Consider the following 27,036-nt stretch of genomic DNA (forward strand, 5'->3'; position numbering starts at 1 on the left):
AGACATTTGTGGTGATTGAGGGCTGGATTAATAAATGTGACTTCGCTTCTGTTTGAGGCAATAAATAAATAGCATGCAAATGATACATTTGCTTTTTATCTGCTGTTCATTGGTTCTTTCCTTTTGGTATTTGGAGCAATTCAAAATGGAGCACAAGCATAGGGAAGCCTATTTGCATTCCATGCCACTCTGTCCCACTGTCTCTATATACACGTGACCAAGCACAAGTTAACGAAGGAGAATAAGCAAGAAGGGAGGACAGCAGAGAAAGGGAGGGATCGAATGTGAGAGAGGAAGGGTGAATGTGATATGTTGAAGTGGAAAACTGTGATAGACCAAGCAGTTATTTAGGCAGTGACTGCTATTGAGGCAGGAAGGGCACAGGGACAGTGGCAGAACTATTCAGTCACTCAAGTGTTCATACCGCTGCTGAAGACAATATGGATAACAGCTGGAAAATCACATTGGGACCAAGGATTCTGGAATTCTGTGTTGCTGAGCTCTTCATCTTTGCCTTGTAGTATATAATTTACCCCTCGCTTCTTAATAGTCTCTTGCCCTGTTAAAAAAAAAAAAAAAAAAAGTATTCACGACAAGGGAAACGTGGCTTGAATGGAAATGAGCAGTGGTCAGACATTTGTACAAGAAGAGGAGTGAGATGACTCAAGGGACAGTCTGCTCATCATGTGAATGTGCTGGGACTGCAAGCTGTGTATAATCTAGTATGAAAACGCCACAGAAATACATGCATTGTGACTAGCTGGTGGCCTTTGCTTTTCTTATGTTTTTATGCATTATGTGCTTTGAGAAATTCAGTCAGGACATATAACATATGTACAGGATTTCCACTTGGTGAAAAAAGGACTTGACACTAGGATACCACATTCAAGGTAAGTAATTAAAATCTTCAACTTTTATAGCCTGCTTCACTCGTCTTACAATATCTGACTCATTGTATTAAATGTCCTAAAGCTTAAAAGTACTTGGGAACTTAAAAGCTCCAATTCCGATTCATACAACAAACATAAAAGGGCAGCTGGAAATATTGCCTGGTTGCTGCCCTTTGCTGCCTCTTTAATCATGCTACTGTCAAAAATAGCATGTTTTACTGTGTTTGCACATCGCCATAAGTCAATACTTTTTACTATTGATCTGCTGTCTTGTCCTGCAGCATTCTCTCTTGTTTATGATTGCCTAAAGATTTTGAAGTTGCATATTTAAAAATCAGCACATTGGAACAGTTTTCTGCAAATCAACCGCATCCATTTGTGATAAACATCTTTACAATATGCGGTACAATATATGGCTAATAACATTTTTAAAATAATCACGAGCATAAGAAATACATTGATGTCCATATAGCAGTTATAAGTGGAGGTGTAAAATCTTTGTGAGCTTATATTTCAGTGTCAGAAACCTAAAAGTCCCCCAAAGTGGTATATGGATATGGTATATCAAGCCATTTTAGTTGTTCCTCATGGCTTGGGTTTCTGAATTAGTTTGATTATCATGTATATCACTGACTGGATCCAAATTTAATATTCAATATTCAAAGTTCAATTCTATACTCTGATTGAAATTTCAACAAAGCGTTGATAGATTGTTGTCGGAGTGGGTGTGTCAATGGGAATATCGTGTGCATTGGCAAAGTGTGCGGTGTCGTAGCTTAATTGTCGCTTCACTGTGATCTGACTACAATTGTCCTTCAATTAAACCAAGCTTACACAAAATAAAATATTCACTCACTTGACAATGCCACTTTAGTGGGTGCTATAGGAGTCAGGAGCTTTTGCTGGGATTTCCTGGTTTCAAAATGCTAAAATATTTATTTTTAGTTGAATAAACCCACCTTCTTGACGGCAACCCACACACGCTGAGCGACAAGGTGGTCATCGTTGTGTTCCAGACACAAGACACACAAAGAGAAAACTGAAAATCCATTGAGAATAAGGCGACAAGGTCGGGTTTTGCAGGCAACCAAGCCAAGCGAAATGATTCCCAACCGGTTAAACCGTGATTTGAAGGAGGGGTTGTGGAGGTCGCACAAGTATTGTACTAAACCACAGCAAATGCACATGGCTATATTTAAAAAAGACAATATTTTTTTACACATTGTTCTTGGTGCAGCTGAGTGTAGAATCAGCAAGCGGCCAACTCCAAACAAGTTTGCCTGACACCTCAAGGCTCCTGTTACTAGTAGGCAAGGAAGAAGAATGTAGAGGGCAGGTACTTGCATAATAAGACAAGGTGTGACATCACACTATGGGCAATTTCAAATTATACTATTTGTAGAGAGAAATAGCTTAGAAAAGCAATTGCAACCATTAAAAAAAAAAAAAAAAAAAATTACATAACACACTTCAACTCAGACACACTCCCATTTTGACCTATCCTCAGCTTGAAACCAAATATTGGAAAAAGACTAAAGTGCCTTAAGTAGTCAGGCTGTCAATTAAATTGTTTATGCTTATCCTCTTATGAGATAACGGGTTCCCAATAGCAAAAAGAACCATTGGTTGGGTTTAACATTTGCCTTAATGTTAAAGGTCCGGGAATTAAAATGTCAGCTCTAAAAGTAACCCATCTAAAATGAACTCTTTTTGTTGGTTTGTTTGTTGTTGTTTTTTTTTTATTTTTATTTTTGCACTGTTGCCAATTTTTTGACGTATCAGCAAGATAATACCAGTGCAGGAAATATCTCATTATTTCTTATTAATTACTATTGAAGGAATTTGCCCCCCGGCCAAGCCGCACGGAAACGGCGACAGCAGAACGGAAATGGTGCGCCGCTGCTTACCACTTCCGTGCACCAACCGGGAGGGCAGATATTCCGCGCGTTCACCTCTTATGTTAACCCTTTGTACTGACTCCATGTTCCAAAAGTTTGAAGAAGACTCACCGAAAGCAGGTTGACAATTTATTCGTCGACAATGGTCAAAAAACAAGGCAAAAACAGACGACAGAGGAACAATGTTAAATCCAAAACAAGGCTACATAGAAAAGTCTCCGAGCAGCAAAATCTGTGTTATCTCAGTGTCCAGTATTTTTTAAGTCCGTGGTGGAGTAGGCCAGGCCGAAGGTGTGGCTCAGTGTTGTTTCGGGGCCATGCCTCTGTGGCTGGTTTTGGGTGGTTAGGTTCTTCCGTGGATGGGACGTGGTTGCCACAGCGACCGACGCTGGTCTTGACGTTCCAAGCGCCTGCTATCAACTTTGTTATCCGGGCTGGCTCTACTTGTTTTAGGGCAAGGCGCGCTGCTCTTTGTCCTTGTTGGTGTTCCGGAGAACTGACTGCAAGAGTTGGTGCGTCACGAGCAAGATTGACGCATCAACTCTTGCAGCCATTTGGGCCTTCTGTAATAAGATGGCGTTGTGTCTCTATTCTGCTTCTTTTCATTAAACTATGGTGTGCTATTTATTTTATATTAGGTGTGTGTTAAAATAGTAGAGTCCTACAGTAAATACGAGAAATTATACTATTCCCTGATTAATTATATTACGTGTGTTAGAGTAATGCTAACAGTTAGAACGTGCCTACGAGAAATGGTACCATTTTTCCATTTCACCCTCATGAGCCCTGATAAGGTGATTCACTTTACTGTGTCCAAGGGCATGGAGTGAAGTCTGCCTAATCTATAGTTAGATTAATGTGTTAGACTAATGCAAACAATTATATGAATGTGTTAGACTAATGCAAACAATTATATGGTGTGTGCGAGAACAGTACCTATTCCCTTCACTATTGAGTGCTGTGTTTTTTTTTTGTTTTTTTGTTTTTTTTATGAATTGGGAACAAATATGCCAAACTGATGCATTGATTTTGAAAAACAGTGAAAAAAATTGATCAACCTTCAGGGATTCCCGAACATACAACAATTGCAAACTAGAATCTATTTTCTGTTCACTGAGTGTAAACCTATCCAAACTGATGTAGGGCAAATGATAGGACATGAAATAGCAGTTATGAATGGTGAAATGGTTGATATTGGACAAAAGCTGCAAAAGAGACCCTGCCATTTATGAGCCACAACACTCTTTTTCTCTATAATCCCTTGACTGCTGAAGATAAATAATTATATCCTGTGTTCTCACAATATTTTGTTATTAAATATTTGTGACACATGAGTTCATTAGACAGGGACCATCCTTGTTTTCTAACAACACTGTAATTTTCATATAAAAATAGTCTTAGCACCCAGTACACTGTACACTGTTATTTGTGTCTTACAGTGGAGCAGGTTATAGGCAGTGGGCGGTTTGTGTCTACCACAATCACACTTATTTGTCACAATTTCCTGTTGACTCGAGACAGACAATTGCACGCTCACACAGTACACAAATTACATAGTAATCAGTTTGTATGCAATTTAATCATTCAGAGGTGGAGTATATGTTTTGCTTTACTTGAAATAACAAACATGTGTTGACATGATAGTTTGTTCCACTTTGGAGAGATGATGGCATAATGAAAAGCTGGTGATAGTTGCTGGTTAAGATATATGACCAAAGATTAACCTATACTGTCTTACTTCAAATATTTCAACTTCTGAAAATTGACTATTGCTGTGTTGTCACAGATTACTTGAAAAAGTAATTTGATGACTGATTATGCCTCAAAAACGTAATCTAGTTCCTTTACTGATTACTTTATTTTCAAAGTAACTCAGTTATTTTAAAGTAATTTATCGGTTACTTTTTACCAATTTTACTCCCTTTACTGCCTCGACATAAGAATGACAACAGAAAAATGTCATCGCATGTAATTGACGTTCCGATAATTTAATTCAAAAGGGAAGATTAGGATTTCTCACATAAGGCTTAATATTCGAGTTAACAGTGGTTTAATTACTGGATGGAGTTGATTTCAACCATCAGTGCGTTGCGCTAGCTTAGCCACTCCGAAGCCCTGAAACTAACAAATAACTGATACACTGCATGGAATTTGTTGAAATCAACTCCACCGACGAATTAAACCCCCACTAACTCGAAGGTTAAGCCTGATGTAAAAAATTCTGAACTTTGGGTTAGGGGTTACGGTTAGTAGCATGCTAGTGCCAATGTAAAACAATGCAAATTGACTGCGCAGTAATCAACAACACACAAATGAATTGCACAGTGCAATGAACACAAAGGTGGGGGTAGGATCGAACGCGCACGCACAACCCGGAAGTACGGCGTACACACATGTACATGCACATCAATTTGGCCACAAAACGTGGCGGCAACTTAGCACTTTCCACTCAAACAGACTTACACCACATCCCAAAGATGCTAAACGAACATGTCACTTCACGGCGCAAATGTTCAACACGAATATGATGTAAACAATGCTCGCGGACTTGGCGAGGACGAGCGGGAGCAATGACTACCCGCAGCTGCAACAGCAAAGCTACGAAACGGCTGCGCATGTAGCGGCTCCAACTTTAAACCGGAACCCTCCAGAATGTACATCACGTACATTCATGGACACACACAGATCAACATTTGCTTGCACATCTCAACAGGTGGCTGCATTTGGCTCGAATGTGCATCCGCGATCCTCACGCTTTTTTTCAGTCCCAAAACACTTACCGCGTGTGACTCAAGACCAAAATAGGAAGTAACTATGAGCAGTTACCATGAAAATGAATGCGTAGTGGGAACTTTTCTAAGATTTTCTATTCAAAATGCTCTTCGTACATGACTACAATATTCTTTATTCTACATACATTATGAGGCAAAAAACAAATAGTAACGCACAGACACTTAGGAAGCTAAATTTAATCAGATTACTTATTTGGAAAAATGAATGTGTTAGATTGCTCGTTACTTAGAGAAAGTGATCCAATTCCAATAACGCGTTACTTAGTAATGCATTAGTGACAACACTGGACTAGTGGCAGAATAATTTTTGAGTTAACCAGTGCCACTGCCTCTGTGGTTTTCAGATATACCGTCACATTGATAACAGCTCTTCATATGGAACAGTTTTTAGCTATTTGAAATGAATTAGCCATTTCTGTGTATAGTTTGATTTCAATTGTCTTCTTCTGATACTTAAACAGCTCCAACCAGCAATCCAATGGGGAGCTGTGCATTCCAGCTTTGAACAATGGATTTCGAGCCAGGCTTTTGAAGCTAAATCCAGCACAAATCCCACTCTAAAAACATCACAGTTCATAACAAGCATATGTGCCATATATTATTGAACAAGGGAAAACAATAGGCACAGCTTAAAAAAAACAATAGAGAAGCAAGAGCACACAAGTGGCTCTCTAAAGTAAAAGACCCAACTGCCTTTAAATAGCTGCCACATTTACAGTATGTGGAGCAAACACCTGCTGCAAAAGCAAATACAATGTCAAAGCTGCAGTATTTATTAGTTATAGTTTATATAGTTATTTTAATTTATTATTACAGTGGTACCGCTAACTACAAAATTGATTCTGGAAGTAGTTTCGTAAACTGAAAATTCTGTAGAGACGCGTTTTCTATGTAAATGCCCTGATCTGTTCCAAGCCCCCCAAAATTTAGACATCAATATTTTATAAAGCATAAAAATGCATCAACACATGTAACAAATACATGTTACATTTAGATTATTTCACAATTAACATAAAACGAAAGTTGTGCATAATGTAAAAAAACAAAGAATAAAGAATAAAAGTTAATACACTCATGTAAAGCTGTCAGAAATATAGGCAGAGTTTGACTTTTGGAGCAGGGGGCACACAACATGTTGATGACCCCGAAACACAGTGTCAGCAATAAAATGAACTTGCAAGATAATTATAATAATGGGTTGAAAATGAGCATTTTTTTGTTTCCCATCATTTTCGAGGGTATTTTCTAAATCAGGCTTCTTAGAACAGCTATACTTTTCGCCAAGATCGTCATCCATTGAATATGGTACGCTCGCCGTTGTTCTGTCAAATTTTGCAACTAAAATTTTGCACCACATCTGAATTTACTTTGTGTTAAATATGGCCGTGAATATAGCGGTTACAAAGTAAACACTACAAAATTTCTTTAAATAAAGAAATATTTACTTATGTTTGATCATGGATGGACATGTAGAAAAGTTCTCCTCAGACACATCCCGCCATGTTAGCTGCACACAACTGCATACTGTTTACGTCATCGCCATGGAATTAAGCATTAAAATTACGCCATATTCGTCTTAAACATGTATGTTTACGATGTTACTTGTTTATTTAGCACCTGTGGATATCATCGAGAGTCCAACTGAATGTAAAAGATGACTTATTCACTGCTACAACAGCTGTGGGAGCAAAATATTATAATGGTGAAAAATTTGGCAGAACACCGGTGGTGGCTCTGTTGTACAATTAGCGTCTTTAGTGGGGCAAATTGAAACTCTGCTCACCATTTTGGTAGTGCTCTCTGGCGTTTCATGGTCCACATTTTCAATCCTTGGTTCTTGCTCAGTAGCTGTTGTCGTTTTTGAAAGCTAAGGTTTGAAAAAATTTCCATCTTGCCTCTTCGGTCTTCAGGTGGTTTTGGCCAAGCAAAGCAAATGACCGTCAAAGGATCTAGCCACATGATCTGTTCAAAAAATAATTTTCATCCATTTTATATATTTTTTTCATTCATTTTTGTTGTTTGTTTTATTACTTTACAACTTTTATAGAAAATATTTTACCGGAAAACTCTCAATTTCAAAATCATATATAGGAAAGTCAATTGCCTGCAATGACACTTTTCGGCCCCCCCTCACACTCCTCGTATGGTCGAAACGCCTCATTGTCAGAGGGGCGAATGAAGAGGATGCAAGGATACACACATACAGTATACATACAGTAGACATCATTCTTAGCCTATTTGATGCTAGGATAATGCTAGGCAATAGCCAAAGGCAGAGCAGCTATAAGTATGTTACGTTCAGTAAACTCTGGGAGTTGCGAGTAGCAGTCCATAATGTTTTTGCCTTTTCGTATCCTGAAATTTCTTTCGTAACAAAAGGCAATATTTTCCCGTTGAGGCTTGTTGTAACCTAAAAATTTTGTTGTAGAGACGTCTGTGAGTAGAATTACCACTGTATATAAATTATATTTACTCCAGGCACTACCGGGGGAGATGGCACAATGCTGATTAAAAGCTTATCAGCTCCTCGAACATCTTATTGTAATTTTCAGTATTCGATCTTAATTATTTTGTCTCTCTATTCACCTGGCCCCATCTTTCCCACTTGTATAAAAAAATAAGAGTGATTTAAGCTGTTGCCTTGACATGTACATTCAGGGAGAAGACAGTCAGTGGACAGTTGTGCGAGGAACATTTTGAAAAATAACTGTCAGATACAGTATAAGTGGAATACATAAAGTTGGCAGCTCCTAGAGATCTCTGAAAATAAACAGCATAAGGCGAATATTTATGTAAAACATATTTAAGTGGGTAGATTTATACATCAAAAATTACAAAAAAAAAAAACTTTCCTGTGAATTTCCTGAATCCTGTGTTACATAGTCAGGATAGTCATATTTGTTGGACTCGTAGGTGAGTGAATATGTAGAGAAACCATTTTACTACATTACTTCAATGCAATATTGACATAGCGATGTTGGAAATATCCTCTGCAATACCTTACAACCTTACTTTCCTCAACAGACCTCAGGCAGTTGTATGGACATTTATTTACCTCAACTTCCCTATCACGCTGCAATTTAGCACTATCACAAAGTTCCTCTAATGAGATAAATGCCAATTCTGAAAAGGAGAACACATTGCATTTGTCAGACAAATGGCGTGTTTTGTCTTTGTGAGGAATCTAAGACGTAAACAAAACTGTGATGGGCATAGGCGACACTAATAACATCTGACTGCGGCGGGTGTTCAAATATTAAATTGTGGTTGTTTTTGTTTGACATAGAGGTAATTTTACTAGAGCTTGATGTATAAAAATAGGGGAAAAAAATGATAATCATTTAATATATTGTCAAAATTAACCTTATCAGTAAATGATGTTGGCTCTATTTCACTAAGGCCATGTCCACACGTAGCAGGGTATTTGGCAAAATGAAGATATTTTTCTACGGTTTGACCTATCATCCACACGTGCACGTAGATTTAAACCAGGGTTCTTAAAAACGACGGGGAAGGTGAAAATTTGCGAATTCTGCGTTTGTGGCTCCATCATGTGGACACTGATAAACGAAGATTTACGTCACTGGCTGCGACAAATTTTGTCCTTACGTCACACATGAGACCAATTATTACATTTGGACTATATTAAATAGGCGTTTTTTTGCTTCCATTTTTTTTACAAACTCTTGTTGCGCTTCTTAATGAATAATGGGTATTTTGGACAATTATTTTATTGTTTTGAATGTACTTAAAAATTAATGAAAGCAGTTGGCTGTGGATTTTTTTTTTTCTTTTTTCTACACAAACGTGCAGGTGTGGACGAAATTATTCCCCCCGACATATTAGGGCAGAATCCTTGTTTTTAAAAAAAAAAAACCTGCTACGTGTGTACATGGCCTAAAATGGGAGTGTAGGTGTTGCATAGAGACAACATGCATAGGGTTAGCAGTTGAATACATAAAACCTTATGTGAAAAGCCCCCCCGATTTTTCATGGAAACAATTGAAATAATTTGTCCGCCTTGGCGAATCCCCAAGTTTTTATTTATTTTTTTATTATTATCAATTTATTTTTGTAGCAATAAGATCATCAAGATTATATTTTGTCATAACAAATACACTGTTTGGTAATTGAAAGTGTAATATTCCATATAACCCAGCAGCTTTTCAACATTATTCAATTCAGTTGCTCGGGCAAGGATGGGAATCACAACTTCATAGGCATTTGTTTGTTATCTAGAATGAGCTATTTTTTTCTCCAAAGATTTAATTTCCTTAATTTGTTGCTTAAAATATGCATAAAAAATATATCATTTCGACAAATTAGCCTTCAATGGGCCATAACTCACCCCACCCCACCCCCAACAAATAAAACTGCATGGTGCCATTTGACCTACTGTTATACCTTCTAAAATTTCACATCTTGATCTTAATCCTTGAAATCCAGCTTTCTTTTAGGCATCATTGTTTTCATTTTTCTGATTTTAGTGTTTTTATAGCTGTGTAGGACTATACTTCTCAATACTTCTCAATTCCCAGTTTAAATCTAGAATGTTGAGGTGGTGGTGGGGGTCATATCATTTAGTGACAGGTGAGGCTAATTGATTTCAATAATTCAAATTCCGGCACCTCTTTTATTTATGGACTTCCAAACATCCATTCATTCATAACCACAGTGACTGATTAAGAAGTATAATAATAGTAAATTATTTTATCTTTTTTTAATAGGAGGCCTTTTTAAATGTAATGTTTCCTGTTTTATATCAATTTCAATAACATTCACAATCTTAGTAAAGCTCCACATTACATTTTTTTTCAGGCAAGCCTTATTGTTAATGAATAACATCTACTTGACAGGGCCACCTTCATTGACAATTTACATGTGGTGGCTTGTCAATTTTGATAGAAAAAATGCAAAGCAGGTGAAATGTCCATGTGCTTAAAAAAGAGAATTGAGTCCTTAGAACAGACTAGCATAGAGCATGGGCATGGGTAAACTGGTCTGATTTGAACTAATATTTCTTCATAGCTACACAGACTGAAGAATGACAGGATCATTTACATGCTTATCGCACTGCAGTTTTCTATTGAGCATATTCATGGAAATATCCTGCCTTATTATCAGCTACAGTGAAACCACTCGATGAATGCATGTTAAAGATGCTGAAACCCCCAAAACGTGAACATTATGGGCCAGATTCTCTCATTTGCATAAGAGGAACACACACGTCAACTCCCAATGGCAAACATGCGGAAAAATAAACAGTACTCACTTTTTTTTACTTAAGTAAAAGTACAGTAACAGGTGCAAAAAAAAAAAAAAAAACTTAATAAAAGTACAAGTATCTAAGAAAAAAAATACTTAAGTAAAAGTACAAATGTACTTGCTTTAAAATGTATGTTTCAAGTAAAAGTATTCTTTCCCAATGCAACTATGTAATATACCGTCATTTTCAGACTATAAGGATCACCTGACTATAAGCCGTCACCCACCAAATTTGACATGAACACGGCATTTGTTCATAGACAAGTCGCACTTAACTATAAGCCGCAGCTGTCCTCACTGTATTACGGATATTTACACCAAAAGATAACCGCTGCCAAATAAAGCGTTATTTTTCAGCGGCATCAGAAGATGTCATAACACCAAATGAACCACCATGAATTCATTCATTGATTCAAGAAGATTCATTTGGCCATCACTGCTCCTTTGGAGGAGAGAGTCAACCTCTGCTACACCTGCTATAAACACTTTTGTCATTCAAGATGCCTCTTAGCATGCATTGCAGCTCTACTGATGAAAATAACAATCAACATTAATGTTCTATGATAATCATTTCTTCAGTAACTGTTATAATTGTTTCATTAATTGCTAGTTATAGTATTTGGTAACAATTATAAGGTAGCGCCATAAGACTGTCAAAAGACCATCTTAATTATGACATGACACTGCCATGAGCAATAATGAATGCTTATGACACATGTCATTTTGTGTCATCCAGCAAATTATCTCACTTTTGAATGGATGTAAAAGTTCCGAATGGAACATAAATGGAGTTAGTGACATAATTTGCCGGATGACACTTAATGACATAAGCATTTATTCATGCCCATGACAGTGTCACGTCACAATTATGACGTAGGGATGGGAATTGATAAGATTTTTATGATTCCGACTCCACTATCGATATTGCTTAACGATTCGATTCTTTATCGATTCCCTTATCGATTCTAATTTGGACTAATGGACTGTATGAGGTTCTGGGTTCAGTATGTTTTACGGTTCATTCTCCTCGGGGTTCCACTGCCATAGAGTCAGTAAAGTACATTAATATTTTACTTGTGGTCACCCTCGGCTATTTCTTTGTTTTCTTCCCTTTTCGAGATGGCAGAAGGATGCAGTATTTCCAAATAGTGTTTTTTTAGGGTTTTTAGTGAGGGATGCCACTCCAGCGCCATTGCTGCCAATGCTAAATAACATGAAAACGGAAGTCGCGAGCAGAAAGCAGGGACTGAAACTGAAGTAACTCGTACACTTGTCTATATCTTGTTTATGTGCCTAATCTTGCTTGTACTCGTGTTGCTGCCTCTAGTGCTCAATTACGGTACAGTTGCACTGGGATTTTTCGGTCACGCCAGAGGCATGAAAAAAATGAAATACAGTTACCTGCTGCAAAATGTAGTGAAATAAAAGTAAAAAGTACAACTTCATAGTTGTATTTAAGTAAAGTACAGATAAACAAAAATGTACTTAAGTACAGTCACGAAGTGTGGTGGTTCATTGCATTCCACCACTGTGAATCCATGATATAAACTAGTATTATGATAGGATTTTCCAGCATCCCCACTCCTTTCGCCTATTGTCCTTTTCATGCAGCGCGGACATAGTTGTGACTTGAAGTTTCCACCTTCGCTGTCACTCCAACAATTCATTTATCAATAGAGGACAGAAAACAGCTTGAAACATACTGGATAAGGAGGAAAAATTGCAAACCAGTGTTACTGGCATTTCAACGGTGATCACGGTGGTACACCTGTTTGGCTGGCTAGAAAGGCGACTCAGAGTCCTGCTAAAAGCAGCAGGCTAATGAAGGTCCCCTAAGTTTAATTGTTTGAGCTATAAATAGTGAGTGATGCTTTGAGGAATACAGTCAGTCAGTAGCTAATAAAAGTGTAGTGCATCGTACAACTTGTGTGGTCAGTTATTTAGTTCAGGATTTGCAAATGCAAATAATTATATAACGATATAATACATAAGTAACATAATAATATAAAATCATCTAGAACACTTTTTTTTATTTAATTAACAAACAAAACAAGATAAACTTTCTGGTCCATTGAGCAAGGAGGAATGGGGGGAGCAAAAGCCTTACAAACTGACCTCAAGTCGGCTATTTATGGCCATGTTTCTTTAAATTAGTAAAATAAATAAATAAAATAAAAAACAACGAGGGTAAATGGGGATAAATGTCCTCCAAACAACTCACATACTGTATAGGAGAGTAAAATAATATTTTTCATTGCTGCCAGATTGAAGCATGTTCTCAGTATGTGAAAATTTATATGTGCTATGGAAAATTTTCAGATGCTTTTAGCATATTCCAGAATTACAGTGTGTTTGTGGATCTGAGGTAGCATATCATATTATTGGGTTCAGTCAGTGCGGTATTCTCAAGAGGCAGTCTTGCATGTGTTTTTTATTCATTTTATTTACAGCTCAGTAAACAGCTAACATGGCATCCATACAGTGTATCTATACTTGTATAGCCACTGGATGCATGATGCAGCTTTAGGCTACATCTAAACTAGAATGGGTAATCCTATACAAGGTATTTCACACTTAACGCTATACCTGGCCACCCAGGCGTTTAAGCAGCATTTACGACCCCTCACTGCGACAAGCCGAGTCCACATTTGCACAAACTATCCATGAACAAAAATGGAGACTGAGGCACATAACTGTATACTGTCCCCCTCCTCAGTTTGGTTTAACATAAAACATTGCTGATCCTTGTGAAAACTGAACATGATCAGTGTCATAAAATAAAGGAATATCAGCATGTCATTGAATAACAAGCATCGCTATACATGTAGATCAGGGTTCTCAACTTTGAAAGCTGTTTAGAATGAGACTTTGTGTGTGTATATTATTCAATACAAACATTCTTCATTACTGGACTGAATAAATTAAATTAACGCTTGTAGTTGTTTGGATACTTCACCTCTTCTTCATATTTTTGTACAAACAATTTGATATCTTTGTTTTTCAACAAATGTACGGATCGATTTTTTTTTATTAGTCATGCCACAAGTGTTTATTATTCAAGGCTAGCTTCAATATAAATATGTTCAGCGCATCCAATTTGTAGGCTAGACCACAGCAATTAATTTCAACCGGAGCTCATTTGAAATTATTTTACTGTGATCGGGGGCTGGGCAAACAATAACGTGAACCTATTTGTTTTCAGTATTATCTTTTTCATTGATTAATTCTTATTTACCTGCAAAAAAAGCACTAAACTGTACTGCTCTTCATTGATTTGGTTACATTAATAACATGGGTCATTTTTAACACCGATTTACATGTGTTTTATCATACTTTAATTCATCCCTATTTCAAGCCGCTTATCCTCACGAGGGTTGTTGGAGTGCTGGAGCCTATCTATGAGCAGTCGACAGGGTACACCCTGAACTGGTTGCCAGCCAATCACAGGGCACAAGGACACAAACAACCATTCACACATACACTCACACATAGGGACAATTTGGAGTGTTCATTTGGCATGCAATACAAGTTCTTGGGATGTGGGAGGAAACTGGAGTACCCAGAGAATACCCACACAGGCACGGAAGGAACATGCAACTTTCATATGGTATCGCATTAACTGGCGGTAATTATTTTTTTAATTTAATCACATTAAAATATTTGACGCATTTAACGCATGCGCGGAATGACCCGCTCATGCATTGCCTCAAGAGGCAGAGAATGGTGTCTTGTTTTGTGCTTTTTCTTAACAAAGGTATACCACACGCGACGTGATGGCACTTTTTGTTTCTTTATTAGCACATTCAGCTTCAACATTAACACAGCTTACGACTCTCAGCAGGCCGTAACTCTAACTCACTCCCGCATCATGTGAGTAAACAACATTGGTGGTGCGTGCACTTCAGGGTGCCTCGGATAATTCTAGATCAGAATATTACAAAAGGCGAGTGGACGCAGGCGTTCATTGGACCGCGCCATTTATTGGCACAAGCTTCAGTAACTCCTTCACAACAAATATAAGTATCATTTAGTGAAAGCACAACAAAAATAATCCTATCTCTCTCTCAAAAAAAATGTTCACAAAAAGAAAAGCGCCTTAATCTGTATTAATGAGGCCCTATTCTCACACAGTTAAACACCAGTAAAAAGAGAACTGGCATTCCCAATCAAAATAGCTATGAAAAATACACATGAAGTTACTCAGACTTTGGTCAAACTCTATTCAAAGATTTCGTTTAGTACAACAAATACACTGGATGGCAATATTTAGTCACAATATACAAACTATCAGAGGTGAAGCTAGCACTCAAATGACCGTGAAGTATAATGGATGGACCAGTAAACAGGGAACTACGGCGTCAGTTGAGGGACAAAACACACAATTTGGCTTGATTTCTAAGTTAATTTAAAACTCGCCATTGACAACTTGTGGTGTATTTCAATCACGACCTTACGTAGTTAAAGACACTGTGAAAGAACGGCAGGGAGCCCATGTGACGTCTCACTCGTAGATGTCAACAATGGCGAGCTACAAGTTTATTTTTTTGATTGAACAAATTTTATTAAAACGAAAACATTAAGAGGGGTTTTAATATAAAATTACTATAACTTGTACTAACATTTATCTTATAAGAACTACAAGTCTTTCTATCCGTGGATCCCTTTAACAGAAAGAATGTTAATAATGTTAATGCTATCTTGTGGATTTATTTTTATAATAAACAAATACAGTACTTATGTACAGTATGTTGAATGTACTGTATATATCTGTCTTGTCTTATTTTTCCATTCTAACATTAATTTACGGAAAAATATGGCATATTTTAGAGATGGTTTGAATTGCGATTAATTACGATGAATTAATTTTTAAGCTGTGATTAACTCGATTAAAACTTTTAATCGTTTGACAGCCTTAATATATATATGAAAAACAAATGAAATTGCACAAATTTCTGCCCCACATTTTATTACTACGACATTATTGCTTGATTTTTGAGGTGCGCTGTCCTTTCTCAATCTTCACAAAATTTTCAAAAATATGCAGAAAAAATATTGTTGTAAAGATTCTCAAAATGTGTGGTTAAATTTGGCACAAAACATGCAGGAAGTTAGAAAAAAAAAAAAAAAAAAGTTTAAAATATACACAGGATGAAACAAATTCAAAATGAGGCATTTTTAGTTTAAGAAATTAAAGAAATTACTTTTGATGGAAGTGACCAAAAAAATTCAAAAAGGCCATCATGTGGATTCAACGGGAGGGGCTCGGAGTAGAGTCGCTGCTCCTACGCATCGATAGGAGCCAGATGAGGTGACTCAGGAATCTGATTAGGATGCCTCCTCCGGGGAGCTTCCCTAGTGAGGTGTTACTGGCATGTTCCAATGGGAGGAGGCCGTGGGGTCAACCCAGGACATGCTGTGGAGCGTGTGGCTGGCCTGGGAACGCCTTGGGATACCCCAAGCGGCTGTGGAGAGGGAAGTCTGGGCTGATGCCCCCTCGACTCGGTCTGAGTTAAGCAGGAGTAAATGGATGGATGGATGCGACTCGGTCTGAGTTAAGCAGAAGTAAATGGATGGATGGATGGATGGATGGATGGATGGATGGATGGATGGATGGATGGATGGATGGATGGATGGATGGATGGATGGATGGATGGATGGATGGATGGATGGATGGATGGATGGATGGATGTGGGTTCAGAGTATCATTGAAAGATTTGGCCAGCTGTTTGACAAATGAAGGTGGAAAGATTTCAAGTTGGCCCTTGCATTCTTCAATTTTTTTTTTTTTTTGAAAGGCCCACAGAGAAAAAAGTTTGGACACCCCTTCCTTCGCATCTTCCCAAAAAATATAAAAAATGTCACTCCACCCCCATTGAAAACATCTATGATGAATTGATGCCATAACCGTAAATAACACTGACTTGATTTGAAGTGACATGACGAGTTTCTCAAGTAAACAGTGGCTCTTAATTTGTGATCCACATGTTGTTTTGCATACTGTATTTTTCAATTAAGAAAATTTGAGGCATGAGGCTCTCCCATAGTTTTGTGACAGTGAGTCTGTGAATTGGCTCTATATTCTATAAGTTGCTGGCAGGCAGTGGGAGTCAGACAGATTTAAAAATTGCCTTTTCCTCCTCTTCAAATCCCTCTGTCAAACGCAAGAGTTTGCAAGAGTATCATGAAGAATAGGAAGCCAAATATCTTGGGCTTCTGTGTAGGTGGGAATAAATAGCTGGAAAATTGCAGTGTTGTGTAGTAATGTTAAGCAAAATGCCCCAAGAAACTTAAACATAAATATGTGAATGAATAATAAATGCAAACACATGATTAAGGGAAGTTTCATGGGTCTTATATGAAATTTTTGCCAGAGCAATAGCACTACAATGTCACTTGTGCTGCACTATAATTTCACTTCACTTTTTACCATTTTTTTCTGTTCTGTTTATAAGACCATATTAAAGTGTACCTCCAGTGGTCAGGCCCAGTTAATGACTATACATCGTGTCTCTAATAAGGCAGCGTGCATTCAAGTGAACCAGTGCACTAATTTCAAACTGTACAAAATGACTCTGGGAACCATATACTGGACTGTCTCAGAAAATTAGAATACACAATATTCTAATTTTTTGAGACAGTCCTGTGTATATATACAGGACTGTCTCAGGAAATTAGAATAATACACAATATTCTAATTTCCTGAGACAGTCAGGAAATTAGAATATTGTGTATTCTAATTTAGAATAATACACAATATTCTAATTTCCTGAGACAGTCAGGAAATTAGAATATTGTGTATTCTAATTTCCTGAGACAGTCCTGTATATATACACAGGACTGTCTCAAAAAATTAGAATATTGTGTATTCTAATTTTCTGAGACAGTCCAGTATATATATATTTTTTTTAGATGACCACCAGAGGTGCACTTTAACATACTTATTAGAAAGCAAATTGGCAAATTTCATTTTGCGTTCTGAGCAACAGAGCCACAATTATCTGGACATCATAACAATGACGAAGAATTTCCAGGAACCGTCAACAAGCAATGTTCATGTGGCATTTTCTTCATTGGACTGTTTTGTCTCTCTTTAAGGCCTTTTCAGCTGACGCGAGTGTAAAGAGCGGTCTATGCAAGCGCAAAACTGGAGGAGCCACATAGCCTGACTTAGACGATGTCAGGAAGTGAAAAGCGGCAAGCATATTTACGATAGTCCCAAGCAACAGTGCATTTATTTTGCATTGCTGCACAAGAAAACAGCGACTTTTCCTTTTTCAAGAAGTAGGGAGCATTATATTAGCCGTGTAAAGAGTTTTGCTAGTTTCGGTGAGAAGGTAAATAGTTTTTGTTTTTGTTCGTGAACTACATTTCCACATAACCACACATCGAGGTACCATTTAGCTTAGCAAGAATAGGTATGAGAGTCATTTTTCGAGTGTCCCAGAACTCGCGAAACCTTAAAAAAAGCGCTTTTATCAAGGTTTCATTGGCCGTCATTTACGTATATCTGACAGCCGAAACGGCCTGATAACACAGATAGAAGTACGCCTGACCATCTGCTATTGGATTCGTTGTTGATGTAAGCGTGGTGGCGCTCTGAAGATAGGCGCTCTATTTTAGGCCCCGCCTCTCGGTGCAAATTCATTCATTATGCCCAAAATTTCCGTCCACTGCTCACTTTCGCCGAGAAGTCCGCTCACATATAAACAATGAATGGTTTGCCGCTGAACCCTTCACATTAGGCTGCCGCTAGTTTGAAACGGCCTTTAGATTCCTGTTGAATTGTTTTCATGTGTTCAACATCAAAGTACTAAAAATTTGTAAATGTTTTTGACTGAATAATCTGAGTAATCTGGTATTAATGGTATTCTGTTGGAGAAAGCAAAAGATATATTTTTGTTTCAAAATGTATTTATTTTTAAATCAGCAGGGTAAACTCCTGATTGTACCATCCCTAGTTTAATGCTTGGTTAACGTTTGCATGCCATTTGTCTGTGTGAATGGCAACCATTACTTTACTTGGTCATGCAATATACCACATGCATTATGGGTGTGAAAGCACATAAAGTTACTCAAAATTTGTTAACATACATCAATTTCATGAACAACCCCTCATGATCAATTGTATTAGGATTATTCTAATGCACTACCTGTTAAAAGGCTATTTTAAAGCAGTGAAGCTTGCAATCTATTTAGACAAGCTTTCAAAAGTCTTTTCATTTATCCTGAAAAGAAGGGGAACAATTTTCTTTTAAGGAATTGACATGAACATCAGACTACTGGAGAATGAACCAGCAATAGGCAGCCATCTGAAATGTCAGCAACAGAATATTCTCATACATCAGCACTGATCCCACTGGACATTGTAATAGGACGGTGGCATTTACCCACACACACCAAAAAAGCAATTACAAAAAATATCAACCACAAAAGATAAACTGGCAATATTTAATGTGCAGCCACCGTTACTAGTTTGCAATGTAAAACGTTGCAACCTAATCAAACACAATTTCCTGCAGAGATTTCAACATTCAAAGAATGGCATATTTGTTTAGTTTTGTTTTCCATGGGGGCTTAGATTTTCTCTCTTTTTTTATTTATGTATTTGTTTTTTGTTGTCTTCCTGTCCGTTCAAGGAGGCACAATAGCACCATCAAGAGAGTGTAAGATGAATTTGACAGTGAGTAACGGCTTCTTCAAAAGCATGGATAGCTTCAGGGGCGCTGAAAGTCACTCATAGCAGGGGGTACTGAGAATCTTTTTTTAGTTTTTCCCATCCAAAACCAGCCGTTCTGGTCGAAATTTGTCGTTCTCCCACATTTTCTCCATACAAGGCGTGCACAATGGGAGTGCACATGCATGCTGGATAGTTTATGTTCTACCACTAGACTACCATACTACAAAGACAGTGTTCTATTTCACCTACAGTTTTTGTTGGAGTTTTTGTACTGAAAATAAAAGTGCCCGTGTATTGTAATGCAAATCCCCGCAGGAAGATGGTGCAATGACACACGAACACATTTGAAAAAGAAAAGGTCACAGGTCACTCGCAAACGAATAACCAGCAGCCGTCTGCATGACAGAAGCTCAACAGTATCAACAAATAATAATATGGCTCCAATGCAAGCATGTCTTACCTATTTGAAGACACCAAAAATAGATTTCCTTTTCTGGACTCCACGGTCTAAATCTGCAGCTAACTTTTCCTCGCTTGGCCGTACTATGCAACTATCATCATAATCATCTTAATTTTGATCTTGGACTAAATTTTCAAAAATGTCACTGCTTTTGTAAAGAAAAAAAACATTTTTGCGCCATGTGAAAGCCTCCTCTGTCAACAGTTAACTTTTCCGTTCTAAAAGCGCCTTATTCATCGTGACCCGGTAGCAAGCGTGTTAGGGGGCGACCATGTTATTAACAAACAAAAACCTTCTCAACATATTTAATCCCCAAAATTAAATACTCTATTGTTCCAATGTGTGTTATATATTTATTTATTTTTTGATTGAACAGAGGTCAGGGCTAAATTTCTCTTTCAGTAGAAAAATTAGTGGTGTTTCCCCCACCCCCACACCATTGACATCTTTTTACATTACTTACAGTGGCTGCTGCTGGCCGAAAAAAATATCCCTATTCTTCGAAAGGGGCGGAGGAGGCGGCATGTTGTCAACATGAATCTGTGTGGGCTGCGTGAGTGTGCATGTGTGTCTGTGTGGTAGTAGGGGGTCAAGTCATCAGCCAATCAAACGTGCATTTAGGAGAAAAAAATGGACCAGTACATTCAGTAAGTGAAAAGTGTTAGTCTGCACATAATGAAAATACTGTAATTCACTTAATAATGGTAGGGTCTATTCTATCCTTACAACAAATGGGAAGACAATCTAAATTACCTACAGTATATAAGTGAACTCATTATATAATGCAAATAAGGTTGCTTAAAAGTTGGTGGGGACATTTTGAGCACCCTGAAAAAGACATACTTTTATGACCCTACCGTCCCTATGCAAACCCACGCCCTTGATATAGATCAGAAACATCAAGCACTCACAAAACATATAGATCAGGTCTAGTGTATAATTCAGCAGCAAATGAATCCAGATCATGCAGTAAGGCCTGCAGGTTACCCTTAATGGTTTTTTTCCCGACATTGTACCGATGATGAAAACACAATGTTTACAGGCTTCAAGGCTTCATGTGTGGCAGAACACAAGTGACAATATCATTAAAAATATTTCTGTTTATCAGTCAGTGCAGGCGCCAGAATAAAGGGCTTTCTGTTGTATACTGTACTTTGCCATGCCCTCGCCGAGATTGCACTCTCCCCTGTTGTTCCTTTTTGACAGAGAGGTTGACAGATAGATCACAAAGATGCACAATCATTGCTTGGTTGGGACTAGGATGGAGAGCACCCATTATTCTAAAGCAAAGCTGTCTGGCAGGGAGAGGCCTATGTGCCACATGGTGTCATGATAGATGGGACCATTAATCAACACAGGACGAGCCTTTAGATTGATGTGCAGAAATTCAAATGCTCAAGCAGCATTTGGAAGATTAAGGCTAGGTGGACAAGGTTGGGGGCTATCTTCCTGTGGTGGAAAATACAGGTGTGGTGCTGAAGCCCAGAGGTGAGGTAGAATGGGTGTATATTGGAAATGATTTGCCCTGTCACTGTGCTGCTTTTAATGTTCTTTTCCCACAAGGCCCTCATGTTTCACATCGAATAAGATGTCCTACATTTGTCATTGTCTCAACGACTTTTATTCTTCAGGGCATTTCGGTCACTGCAGGTGGCCATTCAGTTTCTCATTTTTCAAGTATAGATTGGTAATACATCAGTCCACTATTTTGCATTTACTTAAAAAGTATATCCATTTATCTATACAACACTTTACATATACTAGTATACTATAGTATTTATATGCTTGACGACAAATTTAAAAAAAAAAAGAATTGATTCATTCAAAAAGATTCATTCATTTATCTTCTGTACCACTCATCCTCACGACGGCCACGGGGATTTTTCAATTAAATTTTAGTTTTAATTTCAATTAAATTTAAAATTTATCACAAGAATTTCATTAAAACCATGAAGTTCTTGTGATTGACTACATTTAATTCCATGGTCATACACCCGAACCAATATTAACTTCAAAAGTAATACATTCAGTTAGGTGTACCCAAATTTTCCCTCGCCATGTCTTATTGGTTAGTATATCCAACCCTACTTGGTGTCGCCTCGGTAAATGAAGTCGTAATAAGCTTATAACACTAACTTGAGACACGCAGCATATACATTAGTATACAGTATGACGGAAAACACAGATGAGACTGAAAAAGCAGTTTCTGCTCTTGCACTCCTCTTTAAAAGAAACTGCTCTATTTTAAGCCACAACAACTATTGTATTTGATAGAACAATATGTCTACATGCTGCCATAGCAGATTCATGGTGCATTAAGCCCCCGAACTATTTTTAATTTGTCTGTTTTACCCTGAAAACCCCCGTTTACAGAGGTCGTGCAACCGCTTTTGTTTCAACCCAGCCATAAAACGAAGGTAATTAATAATATTTATTATTCAAAATGTCTGTCATTTTTAGCTTAGAATCATTAACTGATGTCTAATATTTCATTTGAAAAAAGAATTACTTTGAAAAAATTATTCACTCGCATATTTTAAACGTTTAAACAAATTTTGTCACAATGAAAAAAAATGGTGTTTGTAAAAATGTCAAGGATATTTACCTCATAACTATCGCTTAATTGTATTGTTTTTTTTGTTTCTGTCGCATTTTTTCTGATATGTTAGATGATAAATAGTCGAGCCAAACAAAGAAAAATTGGAAAAAAACGTTTAAAAAGGTAAATATATGAAAAAGAGAATCTTGACCACTCCTTGATGTCAACAATTTCTGCATCACAACCCTTGTTATATGACATGTATCACCCATAAAATCCCCCCAAAAATACAGCTGTGTCTTGACAATTGGTGATACATGCTACATGGAGCGTTTGGATCAAAACAAGGTAAGTCCGCGATAATATCTCGTTAAAGTCATGGCATCTGTAATTCTGCTCTCGCGTGCTCTCACCTCCAGATAGGGTTTTGCTGTTTGAATTTTTTTTTTCAAAAATGCCCTCCTCTTCAAAATTTTTCTTCCCCCAGAAAATTGAGATTTTAAGCTTTCCAATGATGTATCACACATGCATATCGGACAATTTTGAAATTTGGCCAAATTGGGGGTCACAGAGCGGAACTTCAAGTCACCTGAGTGTTTTCCGCCATATAGAGTACAGGCCAAAGGTTTGGAGACACCTCATTCAATGCAACACAAATGAAGGTTCCAACCCCATTGGTAAAGCAATAAATTCCACTAATCACCCCTGAAAAGGCATATCTGTGAGTCAAAAACCATTTTAGGTGACTCCCTAAAAAAAAAGTGGGTGGCTACTTTAAAGATACTATATGTATTGAGTTATTTAACCTATTTTGCTAAATACATAATTCCACACGTGTTCATTTATAGTTTTTTTTTTTTTTTTTTTACCTTCAGTGAGAATTTACAATGTAAATAGTCATGAAAATGAAGAAAACACATGAATGAGAAGGTGTGTCCAAACTTTTGGCCTGGATTGTACACTAGTAGCATATATAGCACACAAAATATGTGCAAAAAAGTCAAGGTTTAACTTTTTCTTTGGTGGCAGATATCTTAGTTTACGTTTAAAATAAATGTTTTAATTAATATCTGAGTTAACTCGAAATTAACTACTCTACTTAACTTGCCCAGATACACAAACCCTGCATATAGGAACGATCTGTCTGTCTGTTATATCATTATTTAATAATGAGATAATATATGAGTCCACCTGTCTAGTTTTAGGGTAAAGGTATCAAAGTAAATTTGACTTTGCTCCTCTCTATTCCTTCCCAAGTTTGCCAAGTTGATTGGCAATTGAAGCAAAATGGGTTATTTTCAGCTGCTTTGGAGAAACATATCTTCTAAGTGGTGGTTATGCAATGTGAAGCCACTGAATGGAGCAGGCTTGTCGACACAGAGCAATATCCAAGAACATAGCAATCATCTAACTTTGATAAAGTGAATTTTATCACCACAAAACAGGAAAAGTCATGCTTTATCTTTGTTATATTGTTTCAATAACAAGAAAGACCTTCTACAACACTAAACCCATTCAAAGAAGCATTATCCCTCAATATCTATTTCTAGGGGAAGAGAGAGAGAGAGAGAGAGAGAGAGAGAGAGAGAGAGAGAGAGAGAGAGAGAGAGAGAGAGCGAGAGAGAGAGAGAGAGAGAGAGAGAGAGAGAGAGAGAGAGAGAGAGAGAGAGAGAGAGAGAGAGAGAGAGAGAGAGAGAGAGAGAGAGAGAGAGAGAGAGAGAGAGAGAGAGAGAGAATACACTCAAGGATTTCATTTTTGGTGTCAGGCCACAGTACAGAATGGAAGTTGTGAAGCTCAAGCAGCCAGTTTAATATTTAATTTTTCTAAAGGGATAGTGCTAAGAGAGGTATAAACATCCACCTCAAACAAAACAAGCCTAGGGGGGATATTGAAAGAAAAGCTTCTATCTTCCTTGTACAGTTGTAGTGTTTTTACAGGCTCAGATTAAAACTGCTTTTCAGAAAAATTTAAGACCCGCACTCTACAGACAGAGCAGGAAAAAAAACAATCGCACCGCCAATTTTTTTTTTAAAGTCTCACAATGTCAGATATCTGCTTTCACACGGACTTAAAGTGGCATTTAAGTGAGTGTGTTTCTTTTTTACAGTATTTATTAACATCAGATGCCATTTTACAATGTTTGCAAAAAGATTTGTGTTGAAAGTGAATTTGGGTCCATTTTGCAGTAAATGTGGGGCTTGAGATATTGATTTCGAGTGACGACATGAATCGTAGCCCCCAAATTACTGCAAAACTGACTCGAAGGGGTGTCATTCATTTGTGCTATGTTGGCGCCATTGCTGGGACACCCCGCTGTTATTGAGAGAGTTGGTACGCTTCATCAGCCGCGACGGAGGTGATGCGATTGACGTCATCACTTGGAATTTATACCTCAATACCTATAAAATGATAGCAGCACAATCAAAGATTTTTACAGCACAAATGAGCACAAATGTAGCATATATGAATGGCTTTTTTCAATAAATATGGGGCTGCGTGGCGTCATCATTTGAAAAGAAAATGTCAATATCTCAAAAACGATAGCAACACAAACAAAACAAAAAAATCAGCACAAACGAGCACAAACAAATTACATAATTTTTCTATAAATTTTCATCTGTTGGGGGCGAATATGAACAAAGTTGGCATAAATGTCCTACGTGGTGGAGCATATAGATCTATTGACCGGGGAAAAGATAGTATCTTTGATTGGGTGCATTTGCTGGTAGACAATCACTTGCAGTCCCCAAGCTCTGCCCCTAGCAATTTGGAGCCCTGGGCTACCGTCTAACCCGCCAGTGTCAAGAACCTCCACTGGACAAGGGTTGCAGACTATAAATGCTACATGTTTATGTGATCATTGCTAACATTCTTGTGTAGTTTAATAGTCTTTGTCTTTTCTGATTGAAATGCAACAATGGTATGATAATCATTTGCAATACAGAAAGCAAGGCAAGGCAAATTTATTTGTATACCAGGAGTGTCACTAGACCTAATACAATACTGGAGCACAGCGGGGCACTGGCGAGCGAGCAATTAAAATAAATAAATAAATAAATAAAAATAGCGCTTATCAGTTATAAAAAGTCGATGTTCTACAGTTTGTATAAAAAAACAAAATACAACTTTCTGTAAAACAAAAAGTGGGTTTTTTTTGGCCATCAGTATTCAAAATCTAAATTGGGACATCCCTTGTTGATAGTCAATTCACCTGTGCTCATGTTCATCAACTTACATCTCTCCTTCACCTCTTCCTACACTCTGCTGCTCTACTTTGTCTTGACAGAAATGGGGATATATCACTGTAACTGTTGTACAATTAATCAGTGTTTCTCAACTGGTTGGTTGTGACCTAAAAGTTATGTTGCCTAGGTGTGTTACTTAGGTTACTTCTCTCATTCCTCCTGGCTGATGTATCCTTGCTGCGATCAAATAACTTTGTAAAACCCATTTGCAAGAGTAATGCTGTTTGTGTCAAATAGAAATAAAAAAATAAGACATCTTGTGACAGATTACAGGGACTGCAGTAACAAATAAAATGCTTGTAAAACAGCTTGAAATTATGATAAGCACACATACATACCTGTTAGAGGTTATATCCCAAAGATAGGCAATTAATTCATACAGATTGATTCTATTCATTTTGGTCATATAAACAAATAGCAATAAATAGCTTCAGTATTGATACAGTTCAAATATCACATATATGAACACAATATTAGACAAAGCCTTTGAGTGAGAGCCTCTCACTCAAATTGCATTTTATTGTTATTGTATTCATAGCCAGTTAGCTAAAAGATGGCATCTATCTGCTACTTCAATTTGCGACCAGAGTCGTTTACCACAGTTAACTGCCTGATACGTAAAGAGTAAATGTGAACAATTCTAATTCATAATTCATGGGACCAAACAAACATCAACACGGAGGTAAAAACGTACAACATGGATGGGGAGTTTATCTGGCACTAACCTGTAAAGCAGGTGGGAAGTGGTGGTGTAATTTGCGCCGTTGACTGTATGATTGATATTCTTGCACATGCACCATAATATAAAAGCTGCATTCACGTGGAGTAATCGAAAAAAATATTCTCTATTACATGGTGTCTATAAAAAGTGCCAAAATTGTGATGTATCCTGGAAGCATTAAAATAGGCTGCCATCCATTGTAGCAACCATGTTTTCATCTACATTGCATCTTTAGAACACATCAGAACGATTTTCCGATTTGGTAAATCAGATCTCCTGATACACACAAACGCAGCATATCTCCCGAAAGTTCTTAGCGGAAGTATCGACTCAGATGCCTATAGAGCCTACCCACCAACGTCATAAAACCACGTGCTCGCTGTATGGTTCCGCCCACTTGTCCGTCATTTTGACTCTGTATTAGCATTGTTTTCAATTGATGGCGGAATTTAAAATGCATTTCATGGAAGACCCGGTGCTTTCTGATGCCGCAAACTCACTGGATCTGTTGCATAAAAGGCGTTATGAGGAAAAGCTTCGTTCTATAC

At 37.5% G+C, this 27,036-nt stretch overlaps 1 protein-coding gene across 1 annotated transcript in view; it reads left to right on the plus strand.

Moving 5' to 3' along the window:
- The first annotated feature begins 325 nt into the window (after window positions 1-325).
- Window positions 326-27,036, plus strand: part of LOC130915796 (leucine-rich repeat-containing protein 4C-like) — a 185,019-nt gene continuing 158,308 nt past the window's right edge. The window contains exon 1 of the mRNA XM_057835883.1: window positions 326-890. The gene's annotated coding sequence lies outside the window, so the exon portion shown is untranslated. The remainder of the gene's footprint in view (window positions 891-27,036) is intronic.

This window comes from Corythoichthys intestinalis, chromosome 5 (assembly GCF_030265065.1).
Source record: "Corythoichthys intestinalis isolate RoL2023-P3 chromosome 5, ASM3026506v1, whole genome shotgun sequence".
NCBI classification, from domain to species: Eukaryota; Metazoa; Chordata; class Actinopteri; order Syngnathiformes; family Syngnathidae; genus Corythoichthys; species Corythoichthys intestinalis.